The sequence below is a fragment of the Theropithecus gelada genome, chromosome 8 (genome assembly GCF_003255815.1).
Source record: "Theropithecus gelada isolate Dixy chromosome 8, Tgel_1.0, whole genome shotgun sequence".
NCBI lineage: Eukaryota > Metazoa > Chordata > Mammalia > Primates > Cercopithecidae > Theropithecus > Theropithecus gelada.
Window position 1 is genome coordinate 56,767,548 of NC_037676.1, and position 23,049 is coordinate 56,790,596.

Sequence of the window (23,049 nt, forward strand, 5' to 3'; positions counted from 1 at the left end):
CTCAAACTCCTGGGCTCAAGCAATCCACCCACTTTGGCCTCTCAAAGTGCTGGGATTACAGGCATGAACCACCATGCCCAGCCTCCCATGTAGATTTTTAATCTATTACAGTTTTTTTTTTAGTAAATGATGTGATAGGAATTGAATAAAAATTCTCCAAACCTATTAACTAGAGCTTTTGATTTTATTCATAGTTTAGCTTCTGTTATATATCAAGTTCCCATATATAATGGTCTGTTTCTAAGCTATTCTTTTCCAAGTTTGCGCATGCTTTAAGAAAGTCCATACTTTAAGTAATCCCAGCACTTTGGGAGGCCGAGACGGGCGAATCATGAGGTCAGGAGATCGAGACCATCCTGGCTAACACGGTGAAACCCCGTCTCTACTAAAAAATACAAAAAACTAGCTGGGCGTGGTGGCGGGCTCCTGTAGTCCCAGCTACACGGGAGGCTGAGGCAGGAGAACGGTGTAAACCCGGGAGGCGGAGCTTGCAGTGAGCTGAGATCCGGCCACTGCACTCCAGCCTGGGCCACAGAGCGAGACTCCGTCTCAAAAAAAAAAAAAAAAAAAAAAAAGAAAGAAAGAAAGAAAGTCCATACTTTAACAAATTATTACAGCTTTATGATAAGTCTTTCTATTTGGAAAGGAATGCTCCCACCTTATTCTTCTTCAGAATTGTATCTTACTTCCCCCAAATTAGTTATAAGACTTGTCAACTTCTTTGAAAAATGTGGTTAGTTTCATGATTAGAATAGCACTGGATTTACAGGTCTTTTGGGGGAAAATTATCATGGTTATATTACATTGGGTTTTTCCATCTATAAATCATAGTGTTTTTCTCCTTTACTTAAATCTTCTGTAGTATCCTTTCAAAAAGTAGTTATAATTTTTCTCAATGCAGATCTTGTATATCCCTTGTTCAATTTATTCCTAGGTACCTTGTAGTTTGGTTGCACTTTGAATGAGATTTTTTAAAGGCATCATTTCTAACAGATTTTTGCAGGTATATAGTAAACCATTAACTTTTATCTAGCAATCTTGCTAAAGAACTTATCAGTTTTAATGATTTGTCTATAGATACTCTTGAATTTTTAATGCAGGTAATTATATCATCTATGAAAACATATAACTTTGTCTGTTCTTCAAAGTTAAAGTATTATTTCTTTTTCTTGTTTTATTGTGTTGGCCAGTGTTTTTATCTTGATGCAGCTGTGTACTTGCAACAAATGAGCTCTGTGTTTTCAAATTACCGGTTGGAACCAGGTATCTTCTCTGTTTATAGTCTGCAGTAGCCTATTACAGAACTCTGGAAGACGGCCTAGGTCCTGGGCACATTTTTTAACTACCTATGCCTTAGTATCCTAATTTATAAAATAGAGACAATAATAGTACCTTCTTGATCAGGCTGTTTTGATGGCTAAGCAAGTTAATATTTATAAAACTGTGTCTGACATGTATAAAGAACTCAACAGATCTTACCAATCACTACTACTACTGCTAGTATTGCTACAAAAGAATGACATTGGCTTTGGGAGTCCCAGGTGGGTGAATCACATGGTCAGGAGATCGAGACCTTCCTGGCCAACATGGTGAAACCTTGTCTCTACTAAAATACAAAAAATTAGTTGGGTGTGGTGGCATGAGCCTGTAATCCCAGCTACACGGGAGGCTGACACAGCGGAATCACTTGAACCCAGAAGGTGGAGGTTGCAGTGAGCCGAGATCACGCCATTTTACTCCAGCCTGGCGACAGAGAAAGACTCCATCTCAAAAAAAAAAAAAAAAAAAAAGGAATGACATTGGCTAACAAGCACATAGTAGATATATACATTTATGGGGTACATGAAGTATTTTGATACAGGCAGGCAATTCATAGTAATCACATCATGAAAAATGGGGTATCCATCCCCTCAAGCATTTATCCTTTGTGTTGCAAACAATCTATTATACTCTTTTAGTTATTTAAAATGTACAATTAAATTATTTTTTCCTATAGTCACCCTGTTGTGCTATCAAATACTAGGCCTTACTCATTCTTTTTAACTATTTTTTTGTACCCATCTATTCACTTTTGATATTAAGATTTTGTAAGTTTCATAAAATGAGTTCTTTAGTTTTCATTCTCTTTCTATTCTCTTAAGTGGGTTAATGTAAAAATAGGAATAATTTGATTTGTAAAATTTTGGTAAAACTCGCATTTATAACTGGTTAAGCCTGGAGATTTTCTGACATTGATGATTGATTTAGTTATTTAATGCTTTATGTCAGTTCACATTTTAAAATGTCTTTTGGAGTTAATTTTGGTAATCCGTATTTTCTAGTTGTCAAATTTATTGGCACAAAGTTGTTCACAGTATCTTTTTATGATGTCTTAAAGTTTCACTGTATCTGTTATGACCAATTCTCTCATAGAAAGAGTAAAATCTGTTGTTAGTTTATTTCAGAGATTTAGCTTTTGCTTTCATTTCTCTTTTATTTCCATAATTTCTTCTTAATTTCATCATTTTTCATTATTTCCTTTTACTTTCTTTAGGTTAACTGTGCTCTTTTACTAAATCCTAGAGTCATATGCATAGCTCATTAATTTCCATTTCTTCCTAATGCATACACTTAAGCACATACATTCCCTTTAAATACTGATTTTGTGGCATCCCATGGAGTACTACATGTTTACTTTAAAGAGTCACCAAGAATTATAATAAAAGAGTTACTTCCCTTCTTAATATCCTTATCCGTAACCTTATTCCACAGAGACGACTATTTTTAAAACATTTTTAGCTATTTCTTTTGGAGCCTATTGCTTTGTTTCTAATTAACATGATATAGTTTCGTTTCTATTTATTCATTTCTCCACCACATGAGCTATTTTCATTTCTTGATATTGGAGTTTAAATATGATCTACTGACTTCCTACTACAGAAGATAAGATTTGCCCCCATACCTTTCCCCTCTCTCCATCCTGTTAATAGAGCCTTGTCTCCATTTTGTAGTAAATCAATATTCAGAGTTTTCATTATTACATAGATATGTAGGTATTATTCACAGAAGAGCTATGTGGTAGACTGTGATTACATTTCCTGTTTTGCCACCTTTTTCCTTTTAAAAGTTAATAGTGGGCTTTTATTTTATTTTATTAGTTTTCCATTTTCTTATCACTCTTTCATCCCTAAGACCACCTCCATAATTCAAATCTTCTCCCACTATGGTCATACACAATGGGTATTTGATTGCTTGTATCTCTTTCCCAGAGGTAACCCTCCTAGCATCTTCTGTCCGATCCTTCCAATCTGGACTCGTGCTTTATGCCTGCTCCTGTCCTGGGATTTCCCTTCACAGTCATGCTGGGGAGTCCATCTGCCTATTTTTTTTTTTTTTTTTTTTTTTTTGAGATGGAGTCTCACCAGGCTGGAGCTCACTGCAACCTCCACCTCCTGGGTTCAAGCAATTCTTCTGCCTCAGCCTCCCAAGTAGCTGGGACTACAAGCGCCTGCCACCACGTCTGGCTGATTTTTGTATTTTTAGTAGAGATGTGGTTTCACCATATTGGCCAGGCTGGTCTCAAACTCCTGCCCTTGTGACCCGCCCGCCTCGGCTTCCCAAAGTGCTGGGATTACAGGCGTAAGCCACTGCCCCTGGCCCATCTGCTTTTCTTCAGGGTTCACATCACTGATTTTTTGGAACCTGCACCTCCCCCTTTGTTAATGCTGTTATTTTGGTGGAGCACATTCTGCAGGAGCTTTCTGAGAATGGGTGCATAATATTTTGGATCACTTTATGTAATTCTTAAACATTTCTGAAATATTTTGGCATTTTTACTCATCTGTATTATTCTGGAGATTTGTCATAATGTGCTTTGGTGTGGGTCCTTTTCCTTTATTGTTCTGGGAACTTCGTAAGCCTATCCAATCTGGAAACTCATATTGTTACAGAGTAGGGAAATTTCTATAGTTCTATGATAATACCCTCGCTTTTCTTTCTCCTTTAGGTGTTTATGGTAAAACTAGGATGAGACGTTGGATCTCCTGAATTTATCCTCTGCATCTCTTTGCCTTTCTGTCTTATTTTCCATCATCTCTGTGTGTGTTTACGTGTCTTTCATCTTTATTTAAGTCTAAATGTAATTTTTTGTATGATTTCTTCTTTGATCCATGAGTTATTTAGAATTATCTTTTATAGTTTCTAAAGTATATGTGTGCATGTTTGGGAAAGTTATTGGAAATCTTTCTATCATTGATTTTAAATTTTATTGCATTTTGATCAGAAAATGTGGTCAATATATAATTTTAAAAATATTTGTTGAATTTTCTTTTGACTTAATTTTCCTTTTTTGGGGGGAGGGGAGGGGTGGGAGATGAAGTCTCACTCTGTTATCCAGGCTACAGTGCAATGGCGTGATCTTGGCTCACTGCAACCTCTGCCTCCCGGGTTCAAGTGATTCTCTTGCCTCAGCCTCCTGGGTAGCTGGGGCTACAGGAGCACACCACCACACGTGGATAATTTTAAAATTTTTTTGTAGAGACAGGGGTCTTACTGGGTTGCCCAGACTGGTCTCAAACTCCTGAGCTCAAGTGGTCCTCCCACCTCAGCCTCCTAAAGTGTTGGGATTACAAGTGTGAGCCACCATGTCCGGCCACTGATCTGTCTGTATAGTTTTGCCTCTTGCAGAACATGAGATAAATGGAGTCACACAATATGACATCTCTTGGGTCTGGCTTCTTTCACTTAGAAAAAAGCATTTTAGATGAGAAACATGGACATGCAGAGGGGAACACACAGCAGGGCCTATCGGAGGGTGAAGGGTGAGAGGAGGGACAGGATGAGGAAAAATAAGTAGGATTAATACCTGGGTGATGAAATAATCTGTGCAACAGACCCAAGTTTACCTATATAACAAACCTGCACGCGTACCCTGAAATTAAAATAAAAGTTAAAAAAAGAAAAATGCATTTAAGATTTACCCATGTTGTTGCATGAATCAATACTGTTTCCCTTTTTATTGCTGAGTAGCATTCTATTGTGTGGACATGCCACAGATTGTTGACCCGGTCACCTTTTGAAGCACTTCTAGGTTGTTTCCAGTTTGGGGATATTATGAATAAAGTTGTTATAAACTTTTGCATAGAGGTTTTTAGGCAAACATATGTTTTCCTTTCACTTGGGTAAATACCTAAAAATTGTATTTCTGGGTCATATGGCAAGTGTATGTTTAGTTTTATAAGCCACTGTTAAATTGTTTTCCAAAATGGCCATACAATCTGCATTCCCACTAGCAAAAAGTAGGGGTCCCCATGGCTCTGCATTCTCCCCAGTCTTAGCATTGTTAGTTTTTAAAAATTTTTTTAGCCATTCTTGATATGTGGTGGTAACTCTTTGTGGTTGTATTCTACTTTTCTTAGTGACTAGTGATGTTGGAAATCTTTTTTCTAAAATGTGTCATCTGTTTATCTTTGGAGAAATATGTTTTCGTTTAAAAAGTGTGATTGTTTCTAATTGCTGAGCTTTAAGAGTTCTTTATGTATGTATTTTCATCAGATGAAGCTTATTAATGGGAAACATCCCCCACACTTTACTAATATGTTTCCATCTTGATCTTATAATTTTGATCTATATGTATGTGTGTGTGTGTGTGTGTGTGTATATATATATATATATTCTAACTTTAATTTTAAGTTCCGGTGTGCAGGATGTGCAGATTTGTTACATAGGTAAATGTGTGTCATGGTGATTTGCTGCACCGATCAACCCATCACTTAAGTATTAAGCCACTTATGCCTAGTGTTCCATTATTGGACTGCAAGCTTGTTGGAGTTCTTTATATCCTACTGCTCATGGTCATCACCAAGGTCTGATTTTTCACACAAAAAATTTGCAACCTCTGGCATAAATGGGTTAAGCCCTGCATGCATTAGCTGTTTTTCCTAATGCTCTCCCTCCCCCCAGCCCACCCCCTGACAGCCTCCAGTGTGTGTTGTTCCCTTCTCTGTGCCTATGTGTTCTCATTGTTCGGCTCCCACTTATAAGTGATAAGATATGGTATTTAGTTTTTTGTTCCTGAATTACTTTGCTAAGGATAGTGGCTTCCAGCTCCACCCATGTCCCTGCAAAGGACATAATCTTGTTCCTTTTTATGGCTGCATAGTATTCCATGGTGTATATATACCATATTTTCTTTATCCAGTCTATCATTGACAGGCATTTTGGTTGGTTCCATGTCTTTGCTATAGTGAATAGTGCTGTAGTGAGCGTACACATTTGTATATCTTTGTAACATAATGATTTGTAATCTTTTGGGTATATACCCAGTAATGGGATTGCTGGGTCAAATGTTATTTCTGGTTCTAGATCTTTGAGGAATGCCACACTGTCTTCCTCAATGGTTGAACTAATTTGCATTCCCACCAACAGTGTAAAAGCGTTCCCATTTCTCTGCAAGCTCACCAGCATCTGTTGTTTCTTGACTTTTTAACAGTTGCCATTCTGACTGGAGTGAGATGGTATCTCATTGTGTTTTCGGTTTGCATTTTTCTAATGATCAGCGACGTTGAGCTTTTTTTCATATGTTTGTTGTCCTCATGAATGTCTGTCCACATCCTTTGCCCACTTTTTAATGGGGTTGTTTTTTTCTTATAAATGTCTTTAAGTTCCTCATAGATTCTGGATGTTAGACCTTTGTCAGATGGATAGATTGCAAAAATTTTCTCCCACTCTGTAGGTTGCCTGTTTGCTCTGATGATAGTTTCTTTATGTATTTTAACACAAGTCTTGTATCAGATGTGGGATTTATAAATATCTTTCTCCAAGTCTGTAGCTTGCCTTTTCATTCTCTTAACACTGTATTTGACGCAGCAATGTTTTTAGTTTTTAAAAAGTCCAGTTTATAAACTTTTCTTTTGTGGGTCATGCTTTTAGTTTCACATCTAAAAACTTGTTACCAAACCAAAGGTAACACAGATTTTTCTCCTACATCTCTTCTAGAAGTTTTAAGGTTTTAGATTTTGAATTAGGTTAATGATCATTTTGAGTTAATTTTTGTATAAGGCATGAGATTTTTCACACATGGCTGACCAACTGTTCTAGCAACATTTGTTGAAAAGATAAAACTTTCTTCATTGACTTGAGTTTCTACATTTGCCAAAAATCAATTGACTATATTTGTGTCTATTTCCAAGATTTTTATTCTGTTTCATTTTTATATGTATCTATCCTTTTGCCAATATCATATGGTTAGATAACTGTAGCTTTATAATAAATTTTGAAATCAGGTAGAGTCCTCCAACTTTATTCTTTTTCCAAATTGTTTTGGCTTTTCTAGTTCCTTTGCTTTTCCATATACATTTTAGAATTAGTTTGTCTGTATTTCCAAAAAAGTTTGCTGGAATTTTGATTTTGATATACTGAATCTGTGCATCAACTGGACAAAACAGATGCCTTAACAATATTGAGTCTTTCAATCCATAAATATAACATATCTTGCTGTTTACTTAAATCTTCTTTAATTCTTTCATTAGTGCTTTATACTTTTCAGTATACAGATCCTGTACATATTTTGTTAGATTTAAGTATTTCAGTATTTAAGTACATATTTAAGTATTTCAATTTTGGTGCTATTACATTTGGTTGTATTGTTTTTTGCATTTTAAATTTCAGTTGGTCACTGCTGTTTGTAGGAAGACAATTGGCTCTTCTATACTGGCCATGTATCCTGTGACCTTGTTAAACTCACTTTTTAGTTCTGAGAGATATTTTTGTAGATTCTTGGGATTGTCTTTTTAAACAATCATGTCAATTGAGAATGGGACAATTTTATTTCTTCCCTTTCTCTTTGTGTGACTTTTATTTCTTTTTCTTTACTCACTGAAAAGGACAGGAATTCCAGTATGGTATCAAACAAATGTGGTGAGAGAAGATAGCCTGTCCTTGTTCTCGTCTTATGGAGAAAGCATTCCATTTTTTACCACTGAGGTTAGCTGTAGATTTTATAGTTTTATGTATATATGTATACAGTATGTAGTGTCTTTCATAAGATTAATGACATTCCTTTCTAATTCTAGTTTGCTGAGACTTTTTACTACGAAGTAATGCTAAATGTTGTCAAATGCTGGCTTTAGAATCAATTGAGATGATTGTAAGGGTTTTCTTCCTTGGTTTCTCAATATCATGAATTATATTACTTGATTTTCAAAATAGAAGCGGCCTCACATTTCTGGGATGAATCCTTCTGGATTAGGATGTGTAATCCTTTTTCTATTAATATATTGCCAGGCTCAATCTGTTGAAGAAATTTATATCTATGGTTTGATATCATAGTGGTTTGCAATTTTCTTTTACTGTCTTTGGTTTCAAATAAGATTAGTTCTGGCCTCACAAAATGACTTGGAGTATTTTCCCTTCTTTTATTTGCGGGAGGACACTGATAGATTTGTTCTTATCTCTTCCCTAAATATTGGTAGATTTCACCAAGGAAATCATCTATGCCTGTGTGGGAAGGTTTTCAGTTACAATTCAATTTCTTTAATAGACATAGTATTATTCAAGTTCTCTGTTTCTTCTCAGTGAGTTTTGGTGGTTTATGTCCTTTAGAAAATTGGCCTATTTCATCTAAGATGTTGAATTTATGGAGGGTATACAGGTGCTTATTGTATTCTCTTATTATTGCTTTGATGTCAGTGAGGTAAAAAATGAAGTTCTCCTCCTTTATTCTTGGTATTGTTATTTATATCTGCTCTCTTTTCTTCTTGGTCAGACTCACTAGAGGCTTATCAATTTTAATGAGTTTTTCAAATAATCAGCTTTTGGTTTCATTGGTTTTCTCTATTGTTTTTCTGTTTTCAATTTCATTGATTTCTGTTCTCATCCTTATTATTTCATTTCTCTACTTGCTTTGGGTTTAACTTACTATTCTTTTTCTAATTTCTTAAGATAGAAACTTAGGGTACTGACTTTAGATCTTTGTTCTTTCCTAACATAAGCATTTATTGCCATAAATTCTCTCTGAGCACTATTTTAGCTGCACTTGCAAATTTTTTTTTTTAAATTTTCATTCAGTTCAAAATACTTTCCAATTTTGCTTGGGACTTCCTCTTAGACCTAGTATTATTTAAAAGTGTGTTGTTTAATTTCCATATATTTGAGGTTCCCCCATTTCTTTCTGTTATTGATTTCTTAGTTTAATTCTGTTATGGTCTGAGAACATACTTTACATGACTTCTATTCTTTTACATTTGTCAGGGTTTCTTTTATGGCTCAGAATATGGTCCATCTCAGTGACTGTTCCATGTGCTGCTGTGAAGAACATGTACTCTGTTGTTGATGTTGTTGTTGGGTTGTATGTTTCCTAAATGTCATTAGGTTGGGTGGGTTGATAGGTTTGTTCAAGTTACCTATACACTTAATAATTTTCTATTTGTTTTACCAATTACTAAGAGAGAAGTCTTGACTTATCCAAATATAATTGTGGATTTGTTTATTCTGCATTTGAATATATCAAGTTTTGCCTCTTTTATTTTGAAGTTCTGTTGTTAATTCTACCTTCAAATGTATCAAGTTTTGTCTCCTTTATTTTGAAGGTCTGTTGTTGTTAATATGTTGTAAACATATTTAGGATTGTTTTTCTTCTGGGAAAACTTTCTTGGAAAATGGATAGCTTTATCATTAGATACTTTCCTGCTTATTTTTGATAATATTCCTTGTGCTGTAGTCTACTTTGCCTGAAATTAGTATAGTTACTCCAGCTTTCTTTTGGTTAGTGTTTGCATGATACACATTTCTCCATATTTTTTTACTTCTATCTATGTCTTCATTTTAAAGTTGGTTTCTTGTAGACAACATATGGTTGGGTCTTGATTTTTTTCTTCTGGCTCAGTATGACAAATTCTTTTCTTTAAACTGGCTTATTTAGATTAGTCACATTTCGAGTGATTATTAATGTTAGAATAAAATTTACTATTTACCATCTTGCTATCTGTTTTATTTGTTCCATTTATTCTGTATTTTTTCCTTTTTAAATGCGTTCTCTGTGTTTATTGGAAAATTTTTTATTATTCCATTTTACCTTTATTTGATGTTATTTACACCTCTTAAATTTTTTTCTAAGTTGTGGCCCTAGGGTCCACATGTAATTTTTAAGTAATCATTTGCATTTAAAAACAACCTGAGTGTTCTCTCAATAGTACACCATTGACATATTGTGTAAGGAACTTACTATAGCATATCCTCAATTCCTCTCTACCGTTCTTTGTGCTACTGCTGTCATCTATTTTACTTTTACATAGCTATCAATAAAGACTATATTGTTACTATTTTCTTTAAACATAAAAAGTAACCACAATAAGAAAATAATAAATTTGATCTTAATTCTATATTTTCTATGTATATGCTCTTCATTTCTTTGTGTAGATTCAAGTTTCTGACCTACGTTACATTCCCTCAGTGAAGATCTTCTTAGCTTTGTTGTGGAGTTGAACTGCTGCAATCCTCCTCTGTCTGCAGCCCCAGCGGCTTCCAACTCTTGTTTTGTCTCCACACTAGGCCTTCAGCAATTCATCGAAAATTTCTAGCTGAATCTTCTTATTGGCTTATATGGCATCTAATGGTATCTACATCTGCTCCGGGTAAGCAAAAATTTGGGTCCTGTTTCTCCCCACAGACAAATCTTCTCTGAAGATTTCTGGTTAGATGTTTGCTCTTGTGACCTCAGCTCTCCAATGGAAAAGTCATTCATATGGCTAGCATTAAAAAGTCAAAAAATAACAGATGCTGGTGAGGTTGTGGAGACAAAGGAATGCTTATATATGGTTGGTGGGAGAGCAAATTAGTTTAACCACAGTGGAAAACAGTGTAGCAATTACTTAAAGGCATAAAGGCAGAAATACCATTTCTGGAATACCATTTCCAGGAATATAAATCATTCTATTATAAAAAACACATGCACATGTATGTTCACTGAAGCACTATTCACAATAGCAGAGACATAAAATCAACATAAATGCCCATCGATGATAGACTGGATAAAGAAAATGTGGTACATATACACCATGAAATACTACGTAGCCATAAAAAGGAACGAGATCATGTCCTTTGCAGGAACATGGATGGAGCTAGAGACCATTATCCTTAGCAGACTAATCCAGGAACAGAAAACCAAATGCCACATGTTCTTACTTATAAGTGGGAGCTAAATGAAGAATGCATGGACACAGAGAGGGGAATAGCACACAGGGTGGCCTATCAGAGGGTGGGAGGAGAGAGAGGATGAGGAAAAATAACTAATGGGTACTAGGATTAGTACCTGGGTGATGAAATAATCTGTACAACAAATCCCTATGACACATATTTACCTATGTAACAAACCTGCACATATACCCCTGAACTTAAAATAAAAGTTAAAAATAAAGAATAAATAATGAAATAAAATAAATTATTCATTTGTTATTGTCCACCATTTTTCTTGTTGTAAGGGTGTGTGTGACACTCTTTCCAGCCCTCTATAACTCCACACTGAATCTGGAAATCCAATGAATCCAGTTTTTGTTTTGTTTTGAGACGGAGTCTTGCTCTGTCACCCAGGCTGGAGTGCAGTGGCTTGATCTCGGCTCATTGCAGCCTCCACCCACCAGGTTCAAATTCTCCTGCCTCAGCCTCCCGAATAGCTGGGATTACAGATGCCTACCACCGCGCCTGGCTAATTTTTGTACTTTTAGTAGAGATGGGGTTTCATTGTGTTAGCCAGGATAGTCTTGATTTCCTGATCTTGTGATCCACCTGCCTTGGCCTCCCAGAGTTTTGGGATTACAGGCGTGAGCCACTGTACCTGGCCAAATCTTTTCTTTAATTTCTTTGTTTCAGGTTTGTTTTCCCCAAATATCCTCAAGCTTTAAAATACTGTCTTCCCTTTCATTATTGTTTATATTTTTTCCTTTATCTGTAAAATAAGCTTAAACTATCTTTTTTAATGGTGGCTTTCAGAGTTTTCTATTTCCTCTCTCTTTTTTTTTTTTTAGATGGAGTCTCGCTGTCTCACCCAGACTGGAATGTAGTGGTGTGATCTTGGCTCACTGCAACCTCCACCTCCCACGTTCAAATGATTCTCCTGCCTCAGCCTCCCGAGTAGCTGGGATTACAGGTGCCCACCATCACAACTGGCTAATTTTTGTATTTTTAGTAGAGACGGGGTTTCACCATGTTGGCCAGGCTGGTCTTGATCTCTTGACTTCAAGTGATCTGCCTGCCTCGACCTCCCAAAGTGCTGGGATTACAGGCGTGAGCCACCGCTCCCAGCCTCCTCTCACTCTTGAGCACTACTTCTACCTGTGTTAATTCTTGCCCATCTCTGTGTCACGGTGGTTCCTCATGTGGTTTTGATGGTGCTTGCATGTGTAGTTTTGATTATGTAATTTTGAATTTTGATTTATTGTCAGTAAGAGCTACGCCTTCTATGGTGATCTATACATCGTGGGTTGTGCACTAAGGGAAGTTTTTTGTTTGCTTCTGCCAGGGTTTCAGGATTCTACTGTCCTGGATCAATCTTTCTGTTTAATTCTCAGGTACCTGTAAGCATTATAACTCACACTTGTACATGGTATAGTGTGAGGTTTTGACTTCTTGCAAATAATTATTTTTCTTTTTAATACAAAGCACCTGTAGACTAGAAGTTTACTTTTCAGTCTGGCTAGCCCTTAGCACATCCGGACAGTGACTCGGTTCCAACTCCCTCCTTCCTTCATCTCCTGTCCTCCCCTGGGGATTAAAACCCCAGTTTTCAGGCCAAGCCTGAAATCCCTGTGGATCCACGTGGCAACAGCTCTTGCACATGGTTGTCAGTCTCATCTTCATTGCTGGAGCCTAGGGATTTCCATCGGGCAAGTACAATGTCAACAAAAAGTGACCTACAATTCTACTTGCTTGCTTCTGGGTGGGGGGTCCCTCCCACATCCCCTGATCTACTCCCTCTGATGCCAGCTCAGTCTGCCGTGTTGCTGGGGGAGGACTGAGCACAAGTTTTATGTGATTCAAATTCTGTTCATGACCAAAATGGAAAGTGTCTCCCTCTGTTTCTTTAAAAAAGAGAGATTCAGGTCAAGGCCTATTTGAACCCCACCCTCCTTAGTTACTCGAATTAAAAATACAGAATTTAGTGATATTTTCCTTATCTTCTTTCCCACTTTATGAGTTGTAAATACAATAGTTACTGTCTACATGACCGCAAGAAGGCAAGTTGTTTTGATATATATCCAGGGAGTTTATATTATAGCCTTAGTTTATTTGAATGTGACATTTAAGTATTAGCCATGCTTCCTTGAAGTCGATTAGCTTGCTACTTATATTAGGAGGAACGTATGACAAAATGCTGCTTTCCCAAGATCAGCAGCAGTCCTTCTGAGGTAAAGAGCCCAGACTTCTGCCCTGTCTCTGGGTTTCCTGAAGAAGTTACTTACCAGGATTCAGGTGTGTGTCCTGCCCCTCCATGAGGTCCTCATTGTGGATATGGCCAATAGAAGATGAAATGAGGGAGAGACCTAAGAGGATCTTCAATTAGTAAGCCTTAAGTTATCTAAAAGAAATAAAAGCTTAAATAAAAGTGTAGGGAATTAAATGTCTTGGTGTTTCACTAATTACTAACATACTGACTATACTTTTTTTTTTTTTTTTTACCTTTAATTACTCTCCTCCAGTAAAGAGTAGACCTCCGACAGAGGAAGCAGCCTGTCTTTCAACTGTAAACTGTGGTTTGCTACACTTCATTCTCTATTACTTTGGTCCTCAAAGCAGTCTCACCCCGAGATGAGCCTGGACATGAGTGTCATAGCCAGCGGTGTGACAAGTAGAAAGGCTGTGTATGAAGACGCTCCATCTTATCTGCCAATGTTTTTCTCATCTGTACAATTAAGGTGCTCCATTAAATCAGCTCTAAGGTTGTTTCAAGGTTAAGAAAGAATTAAAATCATAAATCAAGATTTCAGAGGCATTGCAGGATTGAGATGCTACAATTTTGGAGTTTATAAATTGATAGTAAAGAGAACTGTCCCAAAATGACCTCTGTCCTGAGACGAAGCAACCCCAGGGAAGTCTTGCCAGACCTCACCTCCACCTGCTCTTCCAGAGACTGCACAAGAAGGGTGTTAGGGACACTGATTTCCAAATCTGTCTCCCTCCCCACAGCACGCTGCTGGGCAGGATTCAGGCCTCACTGTTTTCTTGATTCTTAGAACCTGTCACTGATGCATGTGTGTTGACCAAATAAATAATGCTACTGTTTGTCTTACACTTGCCCTTTCTGATCACGAGTTCTAAGTTAGTATCCTGAGTGACGACTGCTTCTCACTTGCCTTACTTTCATCATCTTTCAGCTCTCTCCTTTCCCTTCCTCAGCACCAATAAGTCCTACATCTGTATGCCTGATTCCTGCACTGCAACTCAGAGTTTTCAGTCATGACTATTTAAACTCACATTGAAGACTTGTGCCTGGTCGTGTGCTAGAAATGTCTCCTTGGCTCCAGCTGTCATGAATCCTAGAAGGAATAAAAATCTACATAGCTGCAGAAGGCAACATAGCCCCACCTGAAGGAGGTGACATCCTGGTGTGGGAGAAGCAGGCCCGAGTGACAGGACATCAGTATCAGTCCTTTAAGGTGATGAAGAAGCTGCTTTGCAGCCCAGCATTGCCTCCATTTTAGCTGCCCATTTACAGTGAAGGAATTCTTAAAGATAATTTCCAGATTATAACTGGAAGAAAAGGGAATTTTCATTTCAAATTTAGAATGATGAACGGAGAAGAAAATCTTTTTAAAAATTCTCTTTACCCGTGTAGCTCATTAAAAAAATGTTTTTTTCTGGACCATTAATGAAGCAGGTATAGTGTTTTATTTATTCGCAGTGATGAACAAAGTGAATAAGGCCAGTCTGACTTTACCTGGAAACATTATGAAAAAAAAAAAAAATTCGCCTTCCAGATCAAGGGAGCTCTGCCAATGCTCCCTCAGCGCCTCTGCAGGAGTGCGGTCCTCCCAGAGCTCACCTCCTCCCTCTGCAGTGGTGCTGCATTGATGCTGCACTGATGCTCATGCGCCACAAGATGGAGCCTTCAAAGCGGGTCATTTCCCTGTGCTTCTTCTCCATTCCCTCCCCCCCCCCCCCCCGTGAAAAGTCAACATCTGGGTTTGTGAGGGTTTAGGAAAGAGAGGCAAACACAATAAGGACGAGGTGAGCAGCCACTGAAGGGGAGCCACAGGATTGTTCTAAGGAAAGCAGACCTGCTCTTGGCTCTTTCTTGATGAACACTGTTATCAGTGTGAAGGCACAGAAGACACGCTCAGCAGGTGTGCAGGTGACATAAAGCCAGAAGGGAGAGTTGTGCATTTGGATGATACCGTAAAGATTCTAAAATCTTTCAGCAGGATGAAATTGACCAGGTGAGAGTGAGCGGAAGCACCTGCATAGGTGTGTCTTCAATGGAGTAATAAAAAGAGATTTGGATGGTGAAAGAGGAGACCTGAATCTGTCCCAGACCATACTAACAGTAATCATGGTGCCTGTGATGGTTATTACAATGTCATCTCACACAGCGCTTCTCATGGACAGCGAGCTGGCAAACTGCTTGTTGCTTGGCCTAAACAAGATATGGAGCTCTGGTTAGAGTATCAATGAACATTATGACAAACTTCATCACATTGTTTAGGTACAGCCGAATAAGCAAAACTTTCCTGAAGGAAGCAGGGCATCAATCTACCTTCTGACTTGAATTCCTCAACTTGCAGAGGGCCTTCCCTGAGAGTGGTGCTAAATTTTGAAGGCTCCTCTGTGTCCGTACTAAGTACTGATTGTGTTAAGTACTTCAAATGCATCTTTGTATTTGTAGAGACATGGTGTACTTAGAGCCTGTGTAGTGGAATGGTTAAGTATGTACATCTGGACCAGACTGCCTCAGTTCCTTCATTTGATGGATGATAATACAGGGGATTGTCGTAGTGAAGGTAGGAAGTATAGTGCATGTGAAGACACCATGTTTCCTGGTACATGGCGTGTGCTCAGTAAAAGGAAGTGAGTAATAATGTGTTTCTCCTCAATAACTCTTTGAGGAAAGTGCTGTTGATATCTGATTTTATTGATGAGGAACTGATCTGAGTTTCAGTGAAGGAAAATAACCTCCTGGGGTCATGCAGTTCTTATGGGTGAGACCCCAGACTAGAAACCAGGGATTTTCTGACTGTAAATTTCAAACAAATGCTTATCCATTATAGAACACTGCCATTTCCTGATTGAACTGGATCAGTGGTTTTTAAATTTTTTGACCAAAACTCAATTATGGTCATAATCTATACACACACATACTTGTGTATCTAAATCTGAAACATAAGTTTTGCATAATAATACCTGTCTTTCATATGTGCAATGCACTCTGATACTTTCTACTGTATTCAGTTTTTAAAGAAAGCTGGGTGTGACTGTCTTAGTCTGCTCAGGCTGATATAATAAATATACCATAGACTGGGGTGGCTTAAACAACAAACATTTATTTCTTACAGCTCCAGAGGTTGGGAAATCCAAGATCAAGGTACCAGAAGATTCAGTGTCTAGTGAGGGTCTGCTTCCTGGTTGAAATATAGCACTTTCTCACTGAGTCCTCCCATGGTGGAAGAGGCAAGGGAGCTCTCTGGGGTCTCTTTCATATGGGCACTAACACCGTTCATGAGGGTTCTACCCTCATGATCCAATTACCTCCCAAAGACCCCATATCTTAATGCCATCATATTGGGGATTACGACCTCAACATATGAATTTGGAAGTTGGGAGACATTTAGTCCATAACAGAGACCTACTTAAATTGATTTCATGGCCCATGAATGAGCTATATAACTCATGACTTGAAAATATGTACCAGCAATTTCTACAGACTCATTCTAATGTTCTCTAATTCTCCTAAAAAACAAAAATACAAAAAAAAGTTTTCAAACCCAATTCCTTTAGTCCAGAACAGAAGACTCTGACTTGGAAGCATACATGTGAAAAAGAAGTAAGGATTTTATCCCAGGTCAATATAAGGAAACGCTGCAATTTGGGGACAAAAAGCTCACCTGTAAGGCTCCATCAGACATCCTGCATTTCCTCCTGGGAATCATATTTTAAGGGAAATTAACAACCTAGACTGCGTTCAGAGAAGGACAGTGAAGGTAGGGAAGGATCTGAAATTATTTAAGAAACTGAGAATGTTTAATATGACTTTAAGGAAAAAGGGTCTCTAGTTTACATGTATATATATGTGTGTGTGTATGTGTGTGTGTGTATATATATTATGATCATAGGTCTCTGAGTAGAATAATTTTTCAGCATTAAATAGGTCTTGGTCCATCTGACATGGTATTTTGTATAAAACTTATTTCTCTTGTGTTTTTAGATTTTGGTGTCTACAGTGAGAGTCCTGTAAAATGATTATGGCTGCACCTCCCTCCTGTGAGAGGCTGTGAAATGCAGGCAGGAAACAGCCCCTCCCAGGTTAAGCGGAGGAGCTCTGAAGCTTGGCGTTGGCAGGATTTTTGCCCAGCTTCAAAGGGATTTGAAGGGTGGTGACAGGCTCCAGCCCAGACTGCGCCTCGGAATGCAGACGCTTCTTTGCCTAGAACCTGGCCCGGCCCTGTGGGAAAGCCCCGGTTCTCGGCGGCACTGAACTGGTAAAAAGCACTTGCCGTGGGTTCCCTCCCTTTCTCCCTCCCTCCCTGGCCATGGGAGTCAGGAAAACAGGCAGTGAAAGGCTTCAACAGTTCCTTTCCAGTTTTCCACGGGGCCCCCAAGGAACGCCTGCAGCTGGAATTCCCCAGGAGACAGGGAGCTGTAACAATAGAGGTCTGAACTGGGGTTGCCGAGGGAGGACTTCTTGTTGGAGTGGGTCGCGGCAGATTTGTTGGTAGCTTATTGAATTCAGCAAGGAAAGGGGAGAGAGAAGTTGAGTGTGACTAAAAGCTTACTTGGTTGGGAGACCTGGGAGCAAAACAGGGCCACCAAAACAAAGTGGAAAAATTGCAGTTGCATAAGTTGTGGGGAGAAAGGATAAATACTTTTGATAGTGCTATGTTTGTGGCTTTGTGTTGGGGCTGTGTCTGGGAAGCTTCGAAATGAAGCTGGAGTAGTTAAAATATATTAATCTTGCTGCTCAACCTTCTGCTACCCAATGTTAAATCCAGACACTTGGGCAACCTTTGATCATATTTGAGAGTGAAGTGGCTCTTAGAGATACTGAAACTTCACTGTAGTCCCAGATAGCATATTCATTCATTCACTATCTGTTGGCACCTCATACTGAGGTTAACTCTTAGAACAGAATTATCATATTTATTTTTGGTAGTTCTTTCAAATTCTTTCAGTAGACAAACAGGTTAGTGAGTTTTGCTTTTTTAAGCACCTTACACAGTATCTGGCACATAGTATATATACCTACTATACAAATATATATATAATATATATTACATATAATTTTTATATTATATATAATTTATATATAATATAATTATAATTTATATATAATATAATATAATTATATATTAAATATATAATTATATAATATATTATCTATTTTATAATTAATATATAATTATACATATTAAATATATATAATATTATTGCAATATATAATAAAATTTTTTTTGAGATGGAGTCTCACTCTGTCGCCCAGGCTGGAGTGCAGTGGTGTGATCTTGGCTCACTGCAACCTCCATTTCCTGGGTAGCAGTTCTGCTGCCTCAGCCTCCCAAGTAGCTGGTGTTACAGGTGTGTGCCACTAAGCCCGGCTAATTTTTGTATATTTTTAGTAGAGATGGAGTTTCACCATGTCGGCCAGGCTGGTCTCAAGCTCCTGACCTGAAGGGTACACAAAACTACTGAGTGAAAGAAAATGCTAGATGCGGGAAAGCCCATCCAACCCAGCTCCTTACTTTGCAGGTAAGTTAACCACAGCCAAGGGAGGTGAAAAGACTTCCAGCTGGAATGGGATCAGACTCAGATTTCTGGATGGTCAGCCATAGATTTTCCCACTGCACCATCCTGCCCTCTGCTGCTTGACTTGTCAAGAAACAGTAGGCATTTCAAAAGGCAGGGGTTCTTCGAGAAATAATTTCTTGTTCTCTATAGTTGACGTTCTAAGATCATATTTGAAGGAAATTGACTTTTTGTGTGTTCACTTAACAAAGAAGATATTTTCTGCATTGAGGAGAAAACCAAACAGATTGCACTTCTGCTCTAAACATTAAAACCAAGAGATCACAATTTGATAGCCTAAAACCAAATATCCTGATTTTAAAAAGGATTTGAACAGACATTTCTTAAAGAAGACATGCAGATGGCCAACTGGTACATTGTAAGATGCTCAACATCACTGATCCTCAAAGAAATGCAAATCAAAACCACAATGAGATCCACACCTGCTGGGATGGCTATTTAAAAAAATACAGAAGACAGCAAGTGTTGGTGGAGATGTGGGGAAACTGGAATCCTTGTATATTGTTGGTGGGAATGTGAAATGGTGCAGTAGCTATAGGAGAACAGTGCAGAGATTTCTCAAAGGATTCAAAATACAAAACATCTCATGTATCCTATAAATATATACACCTCTGTACCCACAAAAATTAAAAACTAAAAACAGATCTAGCAAGTGTAAAACACAGCATATATCCAAAGGAATTGAAATTAGGGTCTTGAAGAGATATCTGTACTCCCATGTTCATAGCAGCATTATTCACAATAGCCAGGCAGTGAAAACAACCTAAGTGTCCACAAATGGATGAATGGATAAAGAAAATGTGATCTATCTATCTATCTATCTATCTATCTATCTATCTATCTATCTATAAAATACATGACTACTATTCAGCCTTTAAAAAGAAGGAAATCATGCTCTTGCCATAACATGGATGAACCTGGAGGATATTACGTTAAGTGAAATAAACCGGACACAGAGGGAAAAATACTGCATGATTCTACTTATGTGAGGGCTTCTAAAGTAGTCAAACTCATAGAAGCTGAGAGCAGAATGGTGATTGCCAGGTGATGACGGGAAGGGGAATGGGGAGATGTTGTTCAAAATGTATCAAGTTTCAGTTATGCAACCTGAATATGTTCTAGAGATCTGCTGTGTGACACAGTGGCTATAGTTAACAATATGGAATTTTATACTCTCAAATTTATTGAGACGGTAGATCTCATGTTAAGTGTTCTTACCACGAAAACAAACAAAACAACAAAGACACACAGGAGACTTTGGGAGGTGTTGGGTATTCTATTACCTTGATTGTGGTAATAGTTTATTGGTGTATGCATATGACATCACCAAATTGTAACTATTTACGGTTCCTTATACAGCAGGTCCTCTAATAATACTGTTTCATTATAATGTTGATGAGGATAAAATAATGTATTTCCAGCCAGGGCCACTGTCTGTGTGGAATTTACATGTTCCCCCTATATCTGCGGGGGTTTTCTCTGGGTCCTCCGGTTTCCTCTCACAACCCAAGGCTGTGCACATTAGGTGAACTGGCATGTTTACATGGTCCCAGTGCATAAGTGAAGGTGTGTGAGTGTGCCCTGCCATGGGATGGTATCCTGTATGAGGGTAGGTCCTGCCTTGTGCCCTGAGCTGCTGGATATGCTCAGCCACCTGCGTCCCTGAACTGGAACAAGCGGGTTGGAAAATGAATGAATAAATGAATGAGTTATGGGTTGGAAAATGAATGAATGAATAAAAGATGATTGTAAAAAAAAATTGTAAAATCTGCGATAATCATATAAATGCACGACAATAAACAGTGAAGTGTTTTGGGAGCCTGTCATATTTGTAATGGTTTTCAAACTGTGAGGTGGGAGGAGATGCTCCTGACAATTTTCACTTAGAAACATTTATTCCTTGATTTAATACACCACAATTACGACCATTGTGACTTGCTGATTTATCAAAAATTGGATAAATGTTTTACTTGTTTTTATTAATCTTTCTCAAGTGTATATATATTTCACATTTATTTCAGTGACTAATATTAGGAGTGTTGTAGTCTTTATTTAGAAGTTTGGTGATGTTTTTGTGACCAAAAATATGCTGTAGGAACTTGACTCTCGTTTCTATCCATCAGCTTATGGGGAAATGGGTTTTGTTATATGTTGTCTTGCTTAAAGTTGCAGTTTCCAAGAAATGATCAACAATATTAAGTGAGGACTTACTATATATCCATTATGCCTCAATAAAACGGTTGTTTTTTTTTTTTTTTTAAATATGAGATCTTTACCCAGGGTCCTGGTGACCAAAATTAAGGCCATGAAGACATTGAGTGATTTGATACATGTATCACCCTCCCGGGCCCCTGTCTCACTGGGCTGCCTACACTGGACAGTGCCCGGTTGCGCTTGGCCTAAAGAAGTGTTTATGTGGTTGTTGAAAGAATGAATAAAAAGCAGAGAGAATACATGCTTACTGATGGTTGTCACTGTAGAAAAGATAACTGGCTTGTGAATTCTTGGATGTCATTTTTTGTTTTGTTTCTTTATTTCAGGTTCATATTCTAAAGAGAGCAGGCACTGAGCAAACGTTTGTTGAACTGAACCAATCTGCGTGTTACGGGGATGTGACCTCTACTTTATGGTGTCAAACTAAACAAACACATACTTCTCCAGACAAATACTGAAACCGGTGAACTTCAAAATAAGGTAAAAAGCTCCTATGTTTCCATGCCGCATGATATGCCACAAAAAATCGAATGATAAGAACAAGAACAAAGTAGGTTATTTTGTTTGCTATTTAACTTGTGTGCAGGTCTTCACAGAATGAGAGGCATAGCAACACTCATGACCCCAGGCTAGTTCTGTTCTTTGCCAGTGTGTGGTTTGGGAGTTCTGTGAAGTGTTTGCAGTCGCTACTAATAATCCAGGTGACATGACAAACATTGCCATTCCCTTGGTCCGGAACAAATAGAGGAGGGCTCACTCGTAAGCAGCATCTGAGCAACAGGCTCACCAGACATCAGCCTCTTCACTCCGACTCTTCCAAACTCCAGCTCTCTTCATTAAGATATTCTGGAAGCAACTGAAGAGTTTCTACAAACGTTTTGGAAATTACAGGTGAAATATATGTGTTTCCTTTTCTCTTTGCCTTTTTGATACGGAATGATAACGAAAATTTAAGTTTTTATAATTAGGCTTTTTAAAAGGGAGGAGACCTTTAACTTTCATTTAAATGTGGAAAATTGCTTAATGGTATGGAAAATATGCCAAAGATGGTAAAGCAAGCAGGGAAGGCCTGCGCTAGATAACTCTGTATCTTGGTTGCTGTGGGGAAGGTGAGTGAACCATTTTTCCTGTGAGGCATTTTTGCAGATATTTGTAAGGTATTGTAGCTTTGAGAAGGAGTTTGGACAAATGTCCTCATGGCCTGTACATGTGGGCCATGTATAGGACTCGTGATTTGATCTTTAAGGCCTGGGGAAGCCCCTGGAGGGTGATAAACAGAAGAATAATATGATCCGTCTTAGGTTTTCCAGAGGAGAGTGGGTCACATCAGGGCAGGACTGGCTGGAGGCACAAAGACCCGTTAGGAAGCTATGGAGACAGTCCGATAAACAATGACTATGAGAGACTAAGAAGGGACACAGCAAAGAATGTAAAAAGAGTATGGGGAAGATGAGATGGAGTGGGGACATATTTAGGGACTCAGTCCCCAACTGGGAGAAGGAGAAGTTTAATATGACTCTGTGGTTTCTAACTTGGATGGTATTAATTTTTCGTATTGTTGAGACTACAATTTTTCATGTTGAATTAGTAACTGTTAAGCCACAAACGTATTTGCAGCCGGCAGAATGTAGCTCGAGAGGAGAAGCTTCAGGGCATCATGGCAAGAGCTTGGACTGTGGAGGCGGGGGTGGGTCTGTGTCTGAACCCAGCTCCTCCTGGGGGTGTGACTGCAGCCAAGTGCCTCGGAGATCCTCTTTTTTTTTTTTTTTTTTTTTTTGGAGGGGGTTTCCCGTTTTGCCCCCGGCGGGGCGGACTGGCCGGACACCACACAACCCCAACCCCCCCCCCCCT

General features: G+C 38.3%; 1 protein-coding gene across 1 annotated transcript in view; it reads left to right on the plus strand.

Annotated features, from left to right (window-relative positions):
* Positions 1-21,937: 21,937 nt before the first annotated feature.
* The window catches only part of RP1 (RP1, axonemal microtubule associated), a 58,393-nt gene continuing 57,281 nt past the window's right edge, over positions 21,938-23,049 (plus strand). The window contains exon 1 of the mRNA XM_025394413.1: positions 21,938-22,089. The gene's annotated coding sequence lies outside the window, so the exon portion shown is untranslated. The remainder of the gene's footprint in view (positions 22,090-23,049) is intronic.